At 42.1% G+C, this 18,404-nt stretch overlaps 1 protein-coding gene across 1 annotated transcript in view; it reads left to right on the forward strand.

The window, feature by feature from the left end:
* Positions 1 to 885: 885 nt before the first annotated feature.
* The window catches only part of usp44 (ubiquitin specific peptidase 44), a 73,354-nt gene continuing 55,835 nt past the window's right edge, over positions 886 to 18,404 (forward strand). The window contains exon 1 of the mRNA XM_068058778.1: positions 886 to 1,030. The gene's annotated coding sequence lies outside the window, so the exon portion shown is untranslated. The remainder of the gene's footprint in view (positions 1,031 to 18,404) is intronic.

Here is an 18,404-nt window from a genome sequence, read left to right on the forward strand (position 1 = left end):
TTGATCTTACATTAGCACCATGTTCAGTGATGGTGAGAGCCTCCTGGTTGCTGAGGCGCAGTCTCACCTGCTCATTCAATTCTTGCTGATTCAGTGACTCTCCATTTTACAACTTCAGGGTTGTTAATCGCAAGGCCCTCAGTTCTGACTGAGTATGACTGGAGCAGGTCCTCCCACCCTCACCATATCTTTCCCCAGCCCACTCCACCATACCCCCGCACACACACCACCCCCACATTTTTGAAAATGCTACCCAGGTAATCCTACTCCCCACTCATTCCCCAGAGCTCTGCAATTTTTCCTGTTCAAGTATTTATCCAATTCCATTTTGAAAGTTACTATAGAAGCTGCTTCTAGCACCCTGTCAGGTAGATGAATGACCATTTGCTCTATTTCTAATGATGCTGGTTGAAGAAGGAACTTTGGCCAGGTCACCAAGAATACGTCCTGGACCTTCTTCAAATAATGTCACGAGATCCTTTATGTGTACACGCAGGTTGGAACTTGGTTTAACATCTCATCTGAAGGAGGACACTTCAGACAATGCAGCACTCCCTCAATACTGGCGTGGCATCTCAGTCTAGATTATGGGCTCAATGAAGGAGAAAGAAGGCCTAAAAACGTACCAGGGCAGATGAACATGTTTAAAAGCAAACTGCGGGGCGGCTTGGAAATGATGCATTTGCTTTGGAGAAACCCACAAATGTCAGCCAAAAATCAGACTGCTCTCACTGAATGCAGCTTAGCCTCCACACACCGGCTAGCAAAGAACAAGCCCTGACACCCAGTGATTGACAGCTGCCCCCGGGCCCGGCCCGTGACGTCGGCCCACAGGTGGCGTAGCCCGGTGACGTTCGGGGCTTGCGTGATGACGTAGAACGCTGCCGGAGCGCTCGCATCTTAAAGTGGGTTCGCTGCAAGATGGCGGTGGTTTGAAAACAGTGTTCTGAGTGGCCGGGGCGATGGAGAGCGCAGTAGCGGGCACCAGGAGTCGCCGGTACACCGATCAACCGGGCCCGAGGCCGTGCGGGTAAGAAACAAGCCGGGCTATTTACTGCTGCTACACCGTGAGCAACAAGCCCCGGCCCCCGTCCGTCAAACAGCCGGGAGCAACGGACAGACCGCCTCGATGGCGGGATGGTTGGCGGCCCGGGATCGGCCCCCCCCCCCACCCCCACCCCGGAGAGGGGTCCCGCGTGTATGGTGCAGTGTGGCAGCGGCATTTGTTCGGGGTTTGTCACTCACTGGCTGTTGCCCAGGGTTTACCCGGGTTCATTCTGCAGGAATGCGATCCAATCTTCGGGCACAGACAGAAGCCGTTCGGCCCATCATGTTTGTGCTGGCTCTGTGAGTGCCCGGAATCAGCCTTGGCTCAGTGTCGTTCTGATGAAGGGTCACTGACCTGAAACGTTAACTCTGCTTCTCTCTCCACAGATGCTGCCAGACCTGCTGAGTATTTCCAGCAATTCTTGTTTTTATTTCAGATTTCCAGCATCTGCAGTATTTTGCTTTTATTATATTGACTCAGTGGATGCTGCTCTCGCCTCTGAGCCACTGAAAGTTGTGGATTCAAGCCCCACTCCAGAGACTTGAACACATAATCTAGTACTGAGGGAGTGCTGAACTGCCGGAGGTGCCGTCTTTAAGATGATAATCCGAGGCACAGTCTGCCCTCTCAGTTGGGTGTAAAAGATCCCATGGCACCATTTCAAAGATGAGCAGGGGAGTTATCTCCAGTGTTCTGGCCAATATTCATTTCTCAACCACCGTCACTAAAACAGATTGGTGGTTACTGCTTTCTTGTTTATGAGAACCTGTTGTGTGCAAGTTGGCTGCTGTGTTTCCTTCATTTTAACAGTGATTACTTGAAAAATACTTTATTTTCTGTAAAGAGCTTTGGACCACATTCATGGCATCACTAAGACTACCTATTTCCATCTCTACAACAATGCCTGACTTCGTCCCTACCTCAACTCATAGGCTGAAATCCTCATTCATGCCTTTGTTACCTCTAGACTTGACTATTTCACTGCACTCTGGCTGATGTCCCACATTCTGCCTTCCGTAACTTGAGGTCGTCCAAGTTGCTGCCTGCGTTCTAACCCGCACACAGGTCCCACTCAGCTAGCACCCCTGTGCTTGCTGACCTACGTTGTTTCCTGGTCGAGTAACACCTCGTTTTTAAAATTTTCATCCTTGTTTTCAAATCCCTCCATAGCTGGGTCCCTCCCTATCTCTGTAATCTCCTCCAGCCCACAACCCTCTGAGATATCTGCACGCATCTAATTCTGGCCTCTTGAGAACCCCCAAATTTATGCTGCGTTATTGGTGGCTGTGCCTTCAGTGGCCTAGGCCCCAAGCTCTGGAATTCTCTCCCCACTCCTCTCCGTGTCTGTTTCGCTTTTCTACTTTAAGACACTTCTTAAAATCTAACTCTTTGACCAAGCTTTTGGTCATCTGACCTCATATCTCCTTATGTGGTTTGGTATTGTATTTTGTTTTATAATATTCCTGTGGAGTGCCTTGGGATGTTTCATAATATTAAAGATATATATATATATATATATATATATATATATATATTTATCTTGTATATAAATAAAAATACGCAAGACCTTTTTCTTTCACTCCCCCTCTTCCACTGTTTCCACCACACAAGGCAGCTTATTACAGATTATAACTCGCTGTGTAAAAGAACTTCTCCTCATCTCCCACTGGTTCTTTTGCCAGCTATCTTAAATTTGTGTCCTCAGCTTACCCAATATCACCTGCATCAATGCAATCACAGATAGGCATGTTCCTACTTGATAATTATCACTTTTTTGGTTCTCTGTAGAGCAGTATTGTAAAACCGAGTAGTACCTCTGAGAGCGTTCCAAAACCAGTTGGAAATATTCCCATTCTCAGTTGAAAGCTAAGAGATCCCATGATATATTCCTGATTGAGCCAAACCCCATTAACTGCTTTTAAATTATTCTGATCCATAATTAATGGGTTACCCCCCCAACATGGGCACACCTTGTCCCAATGTGCCATGCAGTTGTCATATGTTCTTCTAACTTGAGACAAATTATTAATTTGTAAGGAGTTTTTGTATTGTGTGTCTATGTTTGCTAGGGAATGACTGCCTGGAATCACTTTACAGTCAGTGGAGTGTAGTGACCTCTGTCACTCCGAAGCAGTCAATGTCGTCATTTGTGTTCTAGATTACTTTAGGCCATGGTGAATGTGAGAATCATAGGAAACACGAGCAGGAGTAGGCCACCCGGCACGTCAAACCTGCTGCGTCATTCAAACAGACCATGGCTGATCATCTATCTCTATGCCATTTTTCCCCACTATCCCCATATCCCTTGATGTCATTAGTATCCAGAAATTATCAATTTCGGTCTTGAACATGCTCAACGATTGAGCTTCCGCAGCCCTCTGGGGTAGAGGATTCCACAGATTCACCACCCTCTGAGTGAAGAAATTCCTCCTCATCTCAGTCTTAAATGGCCTGACCCTTATTTTGACATTGTGTCCCCTGCTTCTAGACTCACCAGCCAGAGGAAACATCCGATTCACATTTACCCTGTTACGCCTTGTAAGAATTATAGGTTTCAATGAGATCACCTCTCGTTCTTCGAAACTCTAGAGAATACAGTTTCTGCAATCTCTCCTCATAAAACAATCCTGCCATCCCAGGGATTAGTCGGGTGAACCTCCGTTTCACTCCCTCTATGGCAAGTCTGTCCCTCCTCAGATAAGGCGACCAAAACTGTACACAATACTCTAGGTGTGGTCTCACCAAGGTTTCATACAATTGTAGCAATACGTCTTTACTCCAATTATCTTGCCTTGAAGGTCAACATATGATTTGCCGCCTTAATTGCTTGCTGCATACTAGCTTTTAGTGACTCATGAGCAAGGACACCCAGGTCTCTTTGAACATCATTTATTCCTTCTGCCTGCTTTCTCTCTGTTAACCAATTCCTTGTGCTCTAATTTTGTTTACTAACCTGTGATGGACTTTATCAAAAACCTTCTGAAAATCCAAATACACATCCATTGTGCTTTATGTCCTTTATGCTACAAGTAACATCCTCAAAAAAAACTCCAACAGGTTTGTCAAATGTGATTTCCCTTTCACAAATCCATGTTGACTCTGCCCAATCATATCTTTATTTTCCAAGTGTCCAGTTAGCTCATCTTTTATGATAGATTCTGACATTTCCCCTACTACTGACGTCAATCTAACAGGTCTGTAGTTTTCCGTTTTCTCTCTCACTCCCATCTTAAATAATGGGGTTACATTTGCTACTTTCCAGTCTGCCAGAACCCTTCCAGAATCTATAGAATTTTGAAAGATATCCACCAATGCATCCACTATCTCTATAGCCACCTTCATCAGTACTCTGGGATGTCGCTCATCTGGTCCAGGCAATTTATAAACTTTCAATCCAATTAATTTTTCAAGTACTACCTCTTCATTGATACTAATTACTTTCAGTTCCTCATTTTCACAAGTCCCTTGGTTCCCCAGTATTGCTGGGAGAGTTTCTGTGTCATCCTCCATGAAGACAGAAACAAAGTAATTGTTTAGTCTCTCTGCCATTTCCTTATTCTCCACCACAAACTCTCTTGTTCCGCTTGCAATGGACCCATATTCGTCCTTGCTAATCGTTTCCTTTTCACGTACCCAAAGAAGCTTTTACAGTCCGCGCTTGCATTCATAATCTCTTTTCCCTTTATCAGTTTCTTGGTCCTCCTCTATTGGACTCTGAATTGCTCCCAATCCTCGAGCTTACCACTTTTTCTGGCGACCTTAAAAGCCACTTCCTTTGACCTAATGCAATCTTTAACTTCTTTTGTTTGCCATGGTTGATTCACCTTTCCTGTTGGGTTTTTGTGTCTTAGAGGAATGTATATGTGTTGTAAACCGTGTAATACTACTTTTAAATACTAGTCATTGCCTGTCTACTGTAAAATCTTTTAATGTATCTTCCCAATCCGCCATAAATAACTTGCCCCTCTTACCATTATAGTTTCCTTTGTTCAGATTTAAGACCCTAGTTTCAGAATGAACTATATCTCTTTCAAACTTGATGTAAAATTTTTATCATTGTGGTCACTATTTCCTAATGGCTCCTTTACAGCAAGGTTATTAATTAGCCCTTTCTCATTACATAATACTAAATCTAAAACTGCCTGATCCCGAGTTGGTTCTTCAGCATACTGTTCCAGAAACCCATCTCCTACACACTGCAGGTACTCCAAGAAACTGCCCATGGTCCTGGTAATCCTTGACTTTTTTTTTTAAACTTGTATCCTCGGAGTGGGGAAGGGGTGCAAGGTTCCAGAGACCTGAGAATTTGATGCATTGAATAAATTGACAGTGATTTGAGATCTGTCTGCATGGAATCTGAGAGACCTTCATATTAGTATCTCATACAAACCTCATGAAGCTGGAGACTGGGAGTACATGGTTAAAACTTGAATTTTATTGGAGACGTGTACTTCAGCTCTGAGATCCATACAAGGATAGATGGGAGACTTGCTGAACAAAGAATAGTTAAATGTGATGTGGGACCTGGAGAGGATCACGAATTACTGGGCGTTAAGCAGAAAATGACTACAATACGTAACAAGTAATCCATTTCACTGTTACAGAAGAAGAGGATGCAGGGTGGTGGTGGGGGGGTGGTGAAATTGTCTAAATTATCTAAGAGAGATGAGAGGTATAATAAAGGAAAGTCTTAGAAAAGTTAGTTGAGCTAAAGGAGGACAAAGGACCAGACCCTAATGGATGAATCCATGAATCCTGAGGGAAATAGGAAAAGAAATAGCAGGGTCTTAGAAATTGTATTTGAGTCCATTTGGGAGTGGATGTATATTGGAGGACTGGGCAATGGACCGTGTAATACCCACTTTCTGAAAGGGAGATTGCTAACCTGAGTTAATTATAGGTCAGTCATTTTAACTAGTTAGAAAGCTTTTGATAATGTACGAGAGAAGAATTTTTGGCAAGATTAATGGGTATGAAATTAGTGGGAGGGTAGCAAGGGCAGCCCTGTAATACACACCCTCAGGGGTATCTCACATCATTGTCACCTGCTGCACATTGCACAACCTGGCGCTCCAGGGGGAATAGCATTGGAGCCAGAGGAAGATGCTGAGCGAGCAGCATAGCTCCATGGAGAGCTGGCATGGACTCAATGGGTCGAATGGCCTCCTTCTGTGCCGTAAATGACTCTGATTCTAAATTGGACGAGAAACTGGTTCAAAGGGGGAAGGGACAGTAGGAATTAGAGGTAGTTCCTCAGTGTGGTTGGAAGTGGGTAGTGGGGCCCATCGGGCTCTGTTCTGGGTCCCCCTCTGTTCACTGCGTACATCAATGATTTAAATCTAGGACTGAAGAAAGCAGAGTCCAAATTTGCAGACGATATGAAACTAGGAAGCATAATAACTAATTCTGAGGATAAAATCTGCAAGTGGATAGTGATAACATGCAGGATTGACCAAAACATTAGCATATGGAATTCACTGTCCACATCAGAGCGCTCTTATCCTGTTTTTCTGCTTTTTCTTTATTCTCGTCAATCAAAGCATTGATATGATCTCCTGTGAAATCTCATGACTCACTTGGCTTCAATAGTGACTTGCAGTGTTGCGTTCAAATTCTAATAACTACCTCTATTATTACTACTTTATTGACTTTAACGATAATCCACCATGACTGTCACTCTGAGCACTTCTGTTCAATCTTTAACCTTCTCTTGTGAATGCAGTTCATATTTTCAAGACTCTCATCATACTGTAAAATTCTAGTAATTCTTCATTATGCCTATTCCATGGCTCTATCCTTTTCTAGAATCAAATGCTTAAACCTGCACACAGTAGTTCATTTGCTTCCTAACCAGTGGCTTATACAGTTCATCATTACCTCCCTGTTTTTGTATTCAAAATCTCATTTGCCCTTTTTGTAACTTTTTATGTTTTCCTGGCTTTAAGCATCTAGTGATCTGTACCCCTAGCTTTCTGACCCTTCATTCCATTAAGAATTTAATACTTTTTAGGTTATTATTTTTTCCAAAAGGGGCTGCATTTATCAAATAGTCAGCCCACTCCCATAGTCAGATTATTACCGATCTTAGATTATTAGTCTCAGGAATGCTTCATTGTAGTTTGACATTGTCAACAAACTTTGGTATTAATTCGTCAGTGCTTAGGTCCAGATCCTGAGATGTTGATGGTTACATCTTGCTAATCCGAGAAACATTATTTTACCTGCTTTTTATCCTTGGGTTACTCTGTTCATGATGCCATATTAAATTTAATATGGTCTTTAATCTTTAAGAAGTCTGCAATGTAGTACATTAGCAAATGATTTTTGAAAATTGAAATCTAATGCTCCTGCTACTTGATGAGTTCCCACGTGTCTGATACCTGGCTGACCGAAAAGATCTCTGCAAATAGTATAGCTTCCTGAAGTATTTAATTTAATTATTGAAAACATTTGCTGAATATCTCAGACTTGCATTTTTTTTAGGATATTCTGTTAGGCTGAGGAGAGGCGAGGAACAAAACCTCTTCATTGGCTTAAAATTGACACTTTACAATGTACTTGTATGAAGAAAAAGGTCCTGTAAATGGGGGCACAGCACAGGAAAGGTAAAAGAAAGACTTGCATTTATAGAACACCTTATAAAACCTCCGAACGCCACAAAGCGTTTTACAGCCAATGAAGTACTTTTGAAGTGTAGTTCCTGCTGTAAAGTAGAAAGCATGGCAGCTAATTTGTTTACAGCAAGTTCCCACAAACAGTAATGTGATAATGACCTGATCATCTGTTTGTGATGTTGGTCAAGGGCTAAATATTGGCCAGGATATTCCAACAATTCATGTTTCATTAAATTAGTTGTACTCTTGTGAAATGTGCTACTTTTGATGCAAGTACATATTGGGCAGTAATTCTGATAATTGATTGCATAAAGAGGAGAAATATTGGCTAAGGTATGTAAAGCCTGAAAAACGTGGGAGTTCCTGTTTAGTTCGCATTCAGTGCTTTGTAATTGTGATTGGCAATGTATACTGTACCTTTGTTTGCTGGATATATTTTTGATACTGCCAAATGAATATAAACTGTCCCTGAGGATCCTATAAACCTTATTTTAAGCCTAATCTTTGGATCTGGTTGCTCAAAGCCAAGGGGCTCATTTAAATTTCTGAAAGTGAAGACCACAAATAACTCAAAAACACATCATAAGCAAGTCACAGTCAATCTTACAAGTAGAACCATACTGCATAACCTCAATAAGAGGGACTAGTTGGCACACAAGAATGAGCATTTGATAAGCCTGTAAGTATGTGCTATTAAGCTTTTTATACAGTGAGTGTGCTGATGGTGTGAAATTTATTATCTAATAGAGTCTTAGTGTATCTCCTTCTTTCTCCTTCCCCATCCCTTTGCAAGCATCAAGTTACCAAGTACCTGCTAAAATGAAAATTTGGTTCTTGGCCCTGGATAGTGCTGCCTCTTGATGCAAAATTTAGTTAAGTGTGCTGCATAACTGGGTCTTGAGGTTCCAGTGTCCTTGATTATGACTTTTTAAAAAATGCTGGTCTAAATGTGAAAGGACGTGCAGGTGCAAGTTAATGTTTTACTGATAATTCTTGAATCTTAACTGCTGCAGCGCTGTGGAATTCAAACTTCTAGCTGTACGTTAAGTGGAGTAATTCTGTACAAACACGGCCTAAAGTTGGCATTGTATTGACATTTCCTTAGAGGTTTCCTGTTGTACATTACTATACCTTCACATCCTTAAAAATTACTTTCTAGATGGTAATTAAGGAATTTTGGTTAGGCTGGGTGATCTGTACGAAAGCAAAATACTGCAGATGCTAGAAATCTGAAATAAAAGCAAAAAATGCAGGAAATACTCAGTAGGTCTGACAGCATATAGGGAGAGAGAAACAGAGTTAACATTTCAAGTTGGTGACCTTTCATCAGAACTGGGAAAAGTTAAAGATGTGACTGGTTTAAGCAAGTACTGGGGCAGGGAAAGGGGGAGGGGACAATAGAACAAAAGGGAAGGTCTGTGATAGGGTGGATGATAGGAGAGGTTAAATAACAAAAGGGATGATGGTGCAAGGCAAAAGTGGGGTGGTAATAAGACCAGTCAATGAACAAAAGATGCCTCTAGAGCAGGTGTGAATGGAAAAGCAGAACCATTACCAACAGCTGCCAACCAAAAACAAAGCCAAAAAAACACAAAATAAAATGGAGGCAGATGTTATGATCAAAAACTGTTGAACTCGATGTTGAATCTGGAAGACTGCAAAGTGCCTAATTGAAAGCAGAGATGCTGTTCCTCAAGCTTACATTGAGCTTCACTCGAACAGTGTAGGGGGCCAAGGTCAGAGGGGGAGTGGAGCAGAGAATTAAATGACAGGCAACTGGAAACTTGGGGTCACGCTTAGGAAAAGGAGTCGGCTATTTAGCCCCTCGAGCCTGTTCTGCCATTCAGTGAGATCATGGCTGATCTAATGCTTTTGCTCTATATCCTTTGATACCTTTATCTAACAAAAATCTATAAATCTCAGTTTTAAATTTAATAATTGATCTAGCATTACAAACTGAACGGAAGAATGGAAGTGTTCTGCAAAGCAGCCGCCCAATCTGTCTTTAGTCTTCCAGTGTAGAGGCAACACGACTGCATTGTGAGCCATAATATGGTTTACTAAATTGAAAGAAATACATGTAAATCTCTGTTTCACCTGGAAGGAGTATTGGACTTTGGACGGTGAGATGGGAGGAGGTAAAAGGGCAGGTGTTACATTTCCTATGTTTGCTGTGGGAGGGGGAGTTGGGGGCGATAAGAGGAATGGACCAGGGTGTTTTGGAGGGAATGGTCTCCTGGGAATGTGAAGAGAGGACAGGGGAGTTTTGCTTGTCTTAAAAATCCTTTACTTGGTGTTGTAGCTAGAGTTGTCAGTTTATTTCATCCCAAATACTGCTGTTTTGTATTGTGCAGGACACTGACTCATTGAATTGGCACAGTCCTTAAGCGAAGAATTTTGTGAATCCAGTTGTTACATTCCTTCATGATCTCGAGTCACTGAACTGCAGTGTGCTCAAACCAACAGTTCCAGAGCTTGGGGCCTAGCCAGATGAAGGCACAGCTAGCTGCCAACGGTGGAGCAATGAAAATCAGGGATGCACAAGAGATCAAATTTGGAGGAGCACAGATATCACAGAGGGTTGGAGGCAGTGTTCCCTCTAAGCTGCGCAAGTGCGCAGCAATCAGGAGTGTGCTATGCAGGGGACTAACAGGCTGTGCACAAGCTGCGGTTCCTTGAAGATACTTGCATATGCAGCATTCTTAAAGGGATGGCACAGTGCAGCAAACAGGCTGTGCACAGTGGAGGGACTTTAGAGGGAATATTAGTTGTAGGGCTGGATTAGGTTACAGAGATGGGTTGGGCTGAGGCCATGGAGGGATTTAGAGACATAGAAAATACATAGCACAGAAGGAGGCCATTTGGCCCATCGTGCCAGCTGAAAAAGAACTTTCCAGCCTAAACCCACTTTCCACCTTTTGATCCGTTAGCCCTGTAGGTTACAGCACTTCAGTTGCATTTCCAAGTATTTTTTTAAATGTGATGAGGGTTTCTGCCTCTATCACCATTTCAGGCAGTGAGCTCCAGACTCCCACCACCCTCTGAGTGAAAGTAATTTCTCCTCAACTCCACTCTAATCCTTCTGCCAATTACTTTAAATCTATACCCCCTGGCTATTGACCTTTCTGCTAAGGGATATAGGTCCTTCCCTATTCACTCTATCTAGGCACCTCATAATTTTACGCACGTCAATTAATTCTCCCCTCCGCCTCTTCTGTTCTGAAGAAAATAACCCCAGCCTTTCCAATGTTTCCTCATAGCCAAAGTTCTCCATTCCTGGCAACATCTTTGTACCCTCTCTAGTGAGATCACATCCTTCCTTATAATGTGGCGACCAGAACTATATGCAGTGCTCTCGCTGTGGCCTATTCCAGCTGTAAGATAACCTCGATGCTCTTGTATTCTGTGTCTCAACTAATAAAGGAAAGTATCCCTTTTGCCTCCTTAATCACCTTATCTACTGCTACCTTCAGGACATTTTACTTTTTTTGTGGACATGCACTCCAAGGGTCCTCTGTTCCTCTACACTTCTCAGTATCCTATCATTTATTGTGTATTCCCTTGCCTTGTTTGCCCCCCCCCCCCCCCATATGCATTACATCACACTTCTCTCGATTGAATTCCATTTGCCATTTTTCTGCCCACCTGACTTGATATCCTCCTGCAGTCTACAGCTTACATCCTGACTATCAATCACACAATCAATTTTTGTATCATCTGGGAAACATCTTCATCATGCCCCCTACATTTAAGCCTAAATCATTGATACATAGCAGGAAAAGCAAGGGACCTAGCACTGAGCTCTGCCGTACCCCAGTGGAAACAGCTTTCCAGTCACCAAACACCCATCGACCATTACCCTTTGCTTCCTGCCATGGAGGCAGTTTTGGTTCTAACATGCCTCTTGGGCTTGTATCCCATGGGCTCTTGCTTTTTACACCAGTCTGACGTGTGGAGCTTTGTCAAAAGCCTTGCTAAAATCCATGTAGACTGCATCAAATGTGCAACCCTCATCGCCCTGTCTTGTAACCTTCTCAAAAAAAATTCAATCAAGTTAGTCAGCCATTCACAACCTTTGCTTTACAAATCCATGCTGACTGTCCTTGATTAGTAGGTGCCTTTCTAAATGGCGATTCATACTGTCCCTTGGAATTTTTTTCCAATAATTTTGCTGTCATCGAGGTTAGGCTGTTTATCCTTTAGTTACTTGATTTATCCCTTCCTCCCTTTTTAAATAATGGTACAATGTTAGCAGTCCTTCAGCCCTCTGCCGCCATGCCTGTGATCAGAGTGGGTTCAGAGCTTCCGTTATTTCCTCCCTTACTTCTCTTAGCAGCCTGGGATACATTTCATTTGGTCCTCGTGATTTATACGCTTTCAAAAGTGCTAAATCTCGCATTACTTCCTCTCTCACCATGATTATACCAACCAATATGTCGCAATCCTCTTTAACTACAATGTCTGCATCAGCCTTGTGAGGACAGATCCAAAGTATTCATTAAGAATCATGCCCATATCTTGTGCCTCCATGTACACATTGCCTCTTCAGTCTCTAATCAGTGGGATTCTTTCCTTAGTTATCCTCTTGCTATTTATGTATTTTTGAAAGATCTTTGTGTTTTCTTTGGTTTTACTTGTCAATATTTTTTCATGTCCTCTCTCTGCTTTCCTAATTTCCTTTTTAATTTCACCACTACATTTTCTGTGCTTCTCTAGGCTTGCTGCAGTATTGAGCTTTTGGCATCTGACATAAGCTTTCTTTTATTTTTGCCTTTTCCTATTCTGTATGCTCTTTGGCATACCGGGAGGTCGAGATTTGGGAGTCCCACCCTTTTTGTTTCTTTCTGGGAACACATGTTCTGAACCCTATAAATCTCTTCCTTAAATCCCTGCCACTGCTCTGTCACTTGATTTACCTTCAAGTAGCTGTTTCCAGTCCACTTTTGCCAACTTACATCTCTGCTTAGTAAAATTGGCCTATTTGCCATTTAAATCTTTTATTCTTTGATCTATCTTTGTCCTTTTCCATAACCACTCTAAATCTAATTAAATTATCACTATTACCAAAATGCCTTCCCACTGAAACCCCTTCCAGCTTCATTTCCGAAAAAGAAATCCAGATCTGCCCCTTCGCTTGTTGGGTTTGCTATGTATTGGCAAAAAGTTCTGCTGAATGCATTTTAAGAATTCTGTACCCTCTATACCTTTCTTTCACTGACTTTATCCCAGCTAACATTAGGGTAGTTGAAATCCCCTACTATTACTTCCCTATTGTTTCTGTACTTCTCAGCAATTGAAAACAAGGCTGAGAATTTTTAAATCAGTGTTGCTGGACTGGAAGCCTATGTAAGTCAAGGAGCACAGGTAGGTGATGGGTGAACGGAACTTGCTGCGAGTTAGGATATGGGTAGCAGAGTTTTGGATGAACTCCAGTTTACAGAGGGTGCAAGGTGGAAGGCCGGCTAAGTGAGCATTGGAATAGTATCTAAATATCTTCAAACCTGTTTTTAGACCCAAGTTGCATATTCTTGACAATTGTAAGTCCAGTGCCAAATATTATTCATCCTGGTACCAACATCATGAGAGTAATCTTGAAGTAGGTGCTGCTTAAAATTGTGCACATTTCCTGTTTCTTTTTCACCTATTCTGTTTTCATGGAATTTTCTTTCTACATGGCCTGTTTTTTGTCCTTTTTTGATTTCACTGGAGTTCCTTGTGTGCCATTGAAAGCTAAGGTTTATGCAAAAGTGCTAATTTCATCAATTCTGATGCTGTTTCATATTGATTGTGTAATTAGCATTGTTCAGACTGATCAAAGTTATCATTGTTGCTGGTGAATTTCAGTGCTTCCTTGAGACCAACATGATATTTGATAGCAAATCGGCACTGTTATCAGCGATAGTGTTTGTTGTGTTCACACTTCATATTCTATTCCTGTTTTTTTTTAGCCTAGTTTTCGTACCTCCTAGTACCCACCCTGGCAGGGATGAGTACAATTAGATCTAAGATCTATTGAATTTCAAAGCAATATTTTTGTTGGACTGTGAGGGTCCAAGTAAAATAAGTATAAGGATTTTTTTCTCCCAAGTTGTTGGTATATTGTGAATTTACACAGATTAGAAAACAGTCTGTTCCATTGATAACGTGTGTGAAGGAACAGCTTTCTTGATTTAAGTCAGAAATAGCAAGGTCCATAATAGGATTTCTGGTTATAATCATATTCAAGATGTTTCATCTCCTCTTCCTCTCCCACGATATTAAATCACCTTTCTCTTTCTATGAAGCCTGCACTGTGTTTTTGCTTTTGGTTTCTTTACTCTCATCTCATTATCTTTCTAGCCATTATACAGCTTGCCAAAATGAGTAAATTTATGCCCTTTCAAATAGTTATCCCAGTGAGCTTGAGCTACATGCTAACTGGTGCAGACCTGAAGTACTTGTGTTCTGATCTGGTTGCTAGCAGGTGCAGCTTGAGGCCATTGTCCCTCAGAATTTTCACCCTCGCTGGGAAGCCACTGACCACCACTCAGTGTATTTCCATAGCAATATAATTCATGTTTAAACATTTTTTGAGCACTTTTCCACAAAAGCATTTAGAGATGTTACATGTAAATGTTGGTTTTTTTTAAAGATGAGTGTATTTGTGCTTTTAAAAAAAGCACTGAGAAAAGATAGTTTGCAGTGGTCCATTTATTTCTCATCATTTCTATGTTTACCTAACTTAAATTTAAGCCATGGTTTGTGACACTACCTTCCTCTCAAACCTAATATCTGATTCAATCACATTAATCATAAATAAATCCAGTATTGCCTATTCCTGCATCCTCCCAGTCTGTACTGCAGGAGGGTGTTCAATATGCTTGGCCAACCTGCCAAAGATTTTTAGTGGACAGAATGTTCAAATTCATTCCACCCTGCCTATGGATGACAGTGCTTGGAAACAATCAGATAGGTTTTACTAGCTTCATTAGTTATACTGCAATTATCTACCTTCTCACTTATTTACCATGATTTTTTGAGAATATCCTCTTGGTAAACAGCCCACTATTTCTTCATCTTCTCTTGAATAGGGCATCATTTTTTATTTGTCTACTTGTCCTCATTCCTTTGCTAAGGGTATTTCTCTACCATAATATTTGTTGCTGTGTATTCCCTTTTGCATCGAAATACATCATGAATTGAATGATATGGAGGTAAACACGGCAGCCATTCTGAATCCACAGTAGCCTGAAAACAGCCATCAGATGGAAGGTTAGTCTGTTTTAGTTGAAATTGACATTGGAAAATGCAGTGGGAGAAATCCCTGTTCTTCAAATAGTGTCATGGAATCTTTAATATCCACTTGAACTAGCAGAGTTGGCAGTCAGAATTTTGGCTTAACATTACATCTGAAAGTCTGTACTTCTTCACCATACAGCACGTCCTCAGTAATGCACTTGATTGTTGGCCTAGATCATATACCATACATGTAAAACCAAATTTTGGGCATTCTGATGGTTAATGGGATGTTCTATTTAAAACTGACATGTCTGTGATTTAGCTTTTAGAGCTCATTTAATCCGGCCCAATAAGCTATTGCCAATTCCATCCTTTTGTTGGACATGTGAGTGCACAAAGCTGATGTTTAGATGTTCTAGGCTCAGAAAAGTCCTAGCTCCTGCCTATTTCAATATTTCAGCTTGTCTCAGTTGCTAGTACTCTGTTGGAAGATTGTGGGCTCAAGCCCCAATGCAGACTTGAGCAAAAAATCTGGAATGACACTTCAGAACTTGGGGAGTGCTGTTGTCAAAGGTGCCAGTTTTCAGGTGAGATGGTTAAACAGAGGCTTAACTGCCTGCCCAGGAATTTAACTGATTCGTTGACTGTCTAGATTCTCTCCAGTTGTAAATTTATAGCTGATAGGATTGCATGTACGTGTAGAAAGATTAAAAACAAAGTTTCTCTCACAGTAACTATTTAGTGTAAAACAACATTTGAATTGTTCAGATCAGGAAATGACATACCGCATGCTAACCTAAAAGTTATGCAAAATAAGCCACAACAAAAACAACTTTTTTGTAATGCTTGAGTAACTGTTTAATGGCCAAATTGGGTTGCAATTCAATAAGACCCATACCTTTCCATAAAAGTAGAAATTAGTGCTGCCAATCTTGACAAGCAGTTAATGCATTCATGTGGCATTCTTCCGTTTGCTATTTATGCAATTGCTAGAAGATTGTTCAAGTAGGGTAACAGGGATAAACCAGGTAATTACAGGCCAGTGAGTCGAACATCAGTGGTAGGGAAACTATTGGAAAAAATTCTGAGGGACAGGATTAATCTCCACTTGGAGAGGCAGGGATTCATTGAGGATAGCATGGCTTTGTCAGGGGGGAGATCGTGTTTCTCAAACTTGATTGAAATTTTCCAGGTGGTGACTAGATGTGTAGATGAGGGTAAAGCAGTTGATGTAGTCTACATGGACTTCATTAAGACTTTTGATAAGGGCCCACATGGAAGATTGGTCAAGAAGCTAAGAGCCCATGGGATCCAGGGCAATTTGGCAAATTGGATCCAAAGTTGGCTTAGTGGCAGGAGGCAGAGAGTGATGGTCGAGGGTTGTTTTTGTGATTGGAAGCCTGTGACCAGTGTGTACTGCAGGAATCGGTGCTGGGACCCTTGCTGTTTGTAGTGAACATTAATGAGTTAGATGTGAATATTGGAGGTATGATCAGTAAGTTCGCAGATGACACGGAAATTGGTGGGACGATATAGATGGGCTGGTAAGATGGGCGGAGCAGTGGCAAATGGAATTTAATCCTGAGAAGTGTGAGGTGATGCATTTTGGGAGGACTAACAAGGCAAGGGAATATACAATGGATGGTAGGACCCTACGAAGTACAGAGGGACCTTGGTGTACTTGTCCATAGATCACTGCAGGCAGCACCACAGGTAAATAAGGTGGTTAGGACGGCATATGGGATACTTGCCTTTATTAGCTGAGGCATAGAATATAAGAGCAGGGAGGTTATGATAGAGCTGTATAAAATGCTAGTTTAGGCCACAACTGGAGTACTGTGTACAGTTCTGGTCGCCACACTAAAGGAAGGATGTGATTGTACTGGAGGGGGTGCAGAGGAGATTCACCAGGATGTTGCCTGGACTGGAGCATTTCAGCTATGAAAATAGGGGCTGGGGTTGTTTCCCTAGGAACAGAGAAGGCTGAGGGGGGCATGATTGAGGCATACAAAATTATGAGGGGCATAGATAGGAAGAAACTTTTTCCCTTAGCGGAAGTGTCAATAACCAGGGGGCATAGATTTAAGGTAAGGGGCAGGAGGTTTAGAGAGAATTTGAAGAAAAAAATTTTCACCCAGAGGCTGGTTGGAATCTGGAACACACTGCCTGAAGGGGTGATAGAGGCAGGAACCCTCACAACATTTAAGAAATATTTAGATGAGCACTTGAAATGCCATAGCATACAAGGTTACGGGCCAAGTGCTGGAAAATGGGATTAGAATAGATAGGTGCTTGATAACCATTTGGGACATGATGGGCCAAAGGGCCTGTTTCTGGGCTGTATGACTCTATATGGCTAAGGCTGAGATTTCTGCTAAAATAGCAAACAGAGGGATATTGTATGAAAGCATTGAGTACTCATTCTCATTAACCAGTGACGATTTAACCATTCTGTGTACCTGACAGAATTTATTGAAGCAATGAAGTTTAAAGGTGAAAGTAAGTGTTGCAGGCACACTTTCTGTTTAAAGCACTCGATATTACAGAATAAATTCGTTGATCCTGTAGAATTTGATAATTTTCTTACTGGTATGAAGACCAGTGGGTTAGGCCATTTCGATGATAATTGCCCGGGGATTGCAGACTTGTGCATTCTGGAATAAAAACAGAAAATGCAATGCTCAACAGGTCAGGCAGTGAGGAGGAAAGAATAAGAGGGATAGTCTGTAACCGGCTCAGCTTCATCCCCATACGCTCCCAAATGAATGAATTTCAAGCTCAGCATGCTGCCTTCACTTCTTAGGCCAGGAATCTTCCCCTCCGATAGTGGACCCTTTCTCCTTCCTTCAGAATTCTTCTTCCACCCAGACCCTGCCCTCTAACCTGTTACCTTCTCTAGATCTTTCCACTGGGAGCTGCCGGTGTAACATTGGCAGTCTCAATTTTCCTAATCCACTCACTCCACCAAACTTCCCTCTGAATTTGCATCACTGCATTCTCTCGGGTCCGACCTTAATATTGGCATTATACCTGCTGACGGGTGAGTGCTCTTTTTTGGCAAACCAGCAATTACCTTGTGTTCTGAATGCCAACTTGCTGACATCTCCTCCTGCCTCCCCCGGATCGTGACCCCACCACTGAGCATCAAACCATCATTTCCCAGACTGTCACTGACCTCCTCATCTCTGGTGATTTTCCCTCCATAGCCTCCAGCCTCAGTTCCCACAGCCTGCTTCTACCTCCTTCTCAAGATCCACAAAGAGGCCTGCCCTGGTGGACCCATCATTTCACCCTAAAATTGCATCACAGAACCAATTTCCTTTCTATCTTGACTCTTATTTTGTTCTCCCATTGTACAGGCTCTTTCCATCTACATCCATGACTCTTCTAACGATCACCATTTTAACAGTTTCCAGACCGAACCGTCTCCTTTCCACTATGGATGTCCAGTCCCTCTACACTTCCATCCCCTACCCAGGATGGCCTTGGGGCCCTCTGCTTCTTTCTTGAATAGAGGCCCAACT

This window comes from Heterodontus francisci, chromosome 27 (assembly GCF_036365525.1).
Source record: "Heterodontus francisci isolate sHetFra1 chromosome 27, sHetFra1.hap1, whole genome shotgun sequence".
Lineage (NCBI taxonomy): Eukaryota > Metazoa > Chordata > Chondrichthyes > Heterodontiformes > Heterodontidae > Heterodontus > Heterodontus francisci.